The following is a 3,331-nucleotide window of genomic DNA, read 5'->3' as shown; positions in this document are numbered from 1 at the left end:
CAAGGAATATTCCAAATGCCAACAAGGATCGATGGACCACACCCTTAAGTGATTGAAGATTCATTTTTTGTAACAACAACTACCCAGCGTAGTTGGTGAGTTGTGGTGAGCAAAATCTCTTCTTTATTAGGTCTCAAGTTCGAACCTCTTGGCTACCATTTTTTGGAGATTGTTTTGAAATATTTTCTCTCTCCTACTCATCACTTAAAGCAAGGAGGTAGGCCAAGAGGTTTCTTGCGCAAGAAGAGAGAGAAATAAGGAAAAAAAAAGAGAAAAATAGAAAAAAAAAAAAAAAAAAGGAGAAAAAATTGGAAAGAAAAAAAAAGGAAAAAAAATAAAAGAAGGAAAAATCATTCAAGAGGCTGCCACATTTTGAAGAAGAGAGAGAGAAAAATAGGAAAGAAAAAAAAAAAAGGAAAAAGGAAGAAAAATTGTTGGAGATTCCCTACTTCTAACTTGGACGTCCTCCTCTACTCCCTTCCTATTCCCTATAAAAGGGAGTCCATAAAACTCTAAAGGGTTGTCCCTCTCTTCCTCTTCACTTCTCTCTTCTTAGGTTTTTTTTAGTTGCTCTTTCTCTCTTTCTCGAGGTCTAGTTCTAGGTTTTTGCTTTAAACACTTTTGTAAGTTCTTTTTATTCAATTAATGCAAGCACTTTTGTTTTTGATTCAGTCTCTTATTTCTATTATTTAAGAAATTGAAGTTATAATTTTCAAGTTCTAGTTCTAGGCTTAGTTCTAGGTGATAAGAACAAGCTATGGAGCATGTCTTTCAAGTTCAATTTTTTTTCTTCAGATTTGTTTTCTCTAGTACTAGAAATTTTAGATTTGGTTTATTTCAGATATGGTTTTTAGTACTGGTAGTATCTCAAATCGATCAAGTTTTCAGTTCAAGGGTTGAAGTTCAAGTAAGTAGGCTCCTTCAGTAGTCTTCTTACCTCCCTCTCATTCCCTCTTCTAACTACCCTTTCTTTCTTAATTTAGGAATTTAATTTCAGTCGTTACATTATTGCTTTCCCTTTTCCCTAAGATTTATGGCTAGTGTATGTATTGGCTTTACCCCTCCTAGCCATAGAACCATTATTTTATTGTTTTTATTTTAATTGCTTCCCTTCCCCTAAAGCCAAGTATAAAACCCCTTGTACGAGTACTCTTTGGTCAAGTAGGGAAGCTCATATTATTTATGATGCATCTCTCGGACTAAGTAGCGTTACTTACTTGTGTGCCTCTCTCTAGTTTTTTTCCCTTTTTATTTTATTTATTTACTTTTTAGCACTTTTATTTTCATTTATTTATTTTTTAATTGCGTGGTTTGAGTATTTAAATCTCTAGATGTGAATAGTTAGGTCGCTTTTAGATGCATTTGTGTTAGGTCGATAGTTAGAATTAGATCATCATAATGAATCTGTGCACTTTCACATTACTAGAAGAAGCTTAAAATAAAGTGGCTGCTCTCCTTGTGTTTGACCCGTTAGCTACACTGATCCATACACTTGCGGTTACTTTTAAAATCCTAACAGTTATAAAAATGGACTTGCATATATGTGCATTTGTATTACAAATGATTACTTAGTCTTTTTTTTTCACTTCCTGGGTTAGTGAGCTCATCCCACGTGCACACCATTTTTAGATGATCTTGTAGATTATCCGGCCAAAGAGTTAGAACTGAGACCCATGGTAAAGTTTCCAACTGAGGACTGGTGGGTCCCTAAAGATCTTGGGCATAAGGCCGAATGCCCATGCCAAATTTGTGTTGCGAGACAGCAACATTGATACCTACTCGGGATTCATTTTGATTATTTTGTGATGTTACCCCTTTTGTGCTCTGGATGTCTAAATTATAATTTTTATGTATATATCATGCATATGGGCCCACATGTAAATGCATTATGTAATACAATTTGGGTATCAAGAGTATTGGGGTATTTACAGGTACATACATGTAAGACTTCCACTAAATTACATTATTTATTATCTATAGTTGTGTATATGTTGTGTAGTGGCTACTGTGTCAGATGATCCTGGCAGGTTTTGGGTTAACAAGTGTTAGCCTGGTCACCGGTCCTATTATGTGTGAACGGGGTGTGACAATAGTGGTATCAGAGCGTAATGCTTTACCCACTCACAACATACATGATAGATCCCTTTAAAGAATTAAAACTTGTAATAATATGAAAAAGTCTAAATCTTTGCATTCCATTACATGCATGAGGGTAGAACTTAAATAGATTAACAAAAGATCAATTGGTCGATTCCATAAACCATCAAAATTCTTAATTAAATAAAAATTTTGATAGCATAATAGCGCTACATTGGATTTCTATAAATTTATAAAGAAGTCACTTGATAAACCACATATATAGACATAATTACAAAAGAAGGGTGACATACACTATCACCACCAAACCACAATAGAGTAATCAAAATAAATGAAACTTATCATAAAGTTCCAAACATCCACATAAACGCCCTTTCGAGTTCCAAACCATAGAAATATACCAAAATATACAACTACCAAAGTAACATAATCATCATCATCATAGAGAGAGAGGAATGAAAGATAAAGCCAGAAAAGAAAAAAATAGAGGATGGGTCCAAGAGGGAGAAAAGTAGGAAGGATCAACCACACCATCAATCATCATCGAACACAGTGAATGTCTTCCCATTTTTAGGCCGCGAGGTGCAGTGGAAGTGATAGTCATAAAAGTCGAGCCTGTCGTTTGTCAGGGTGACCACCTTCTTCACCCGACAAAAATCAGCAGCAATTTCGTTAGAGACATTATCTAAGTCCTCGTTTAAGGATTGGAAACTAGCCTCTGCCCTTCCCAATTTATGCTATATCGCCAATTCAAAGGTGACACTCTCCTCCACATGCTCCAAGATCTGATCTTGCCCGTCTTTCAAGGCACTCACACTATCCATCAACCTCTGGAAGTTAAAAGCCCCACCTGAAGGTGGTGGAGCTATAAAATTTGGATCTACGGCTCTGGTCTCTAAAGGCTCCTCCTCGAGGATCTCCTTCTCATGAATCATCGGGATGAGGGATGTAGTCCTTATCCTCTTCACTATCATATCCTCCCTCCCTGTACTCTGCCCCTTGTTCTTCTTCCTCCTGTGGTGCACCCATTAGAACTGGAAACCCCATCCTTCTCAAGTTCTCTCGAGTGAACTTGTCCCCGGGATATTTCCCTTCCTCGCCCATCGGGTCCACTTGGAAGTACTTAAAGACCTTGGGGAGTGATCTTCCATAGGGGAATCCTAAATCATTGGGGTGTGTTGTGTGGTATTCCATGGTTTTCAGCATGATGTAGGGGAGGCAGAGACGGGAAGCA

This window comes from Macadamia integrifolia, chromosome 14 (genome assembly GCF_013358625.1).
Source record: "Macadamia integrifolia cultivar HAES 741 chromosome 14, SCU_Mint_v3, whole genome shotgun sequence".
NCBI classification, from domain to species: domain Eukaryota; kingdom Viridiplantae; phylum Streptophyta; class Magnoliopsida; order Proteales; family Proteaceae; genus Macadamia; species Macadamia integrifolia.
The sequence above is the reverse complement of the archived record's forward strand: the minus strand, read 5'-3'. Positions refer to the sequence as shown.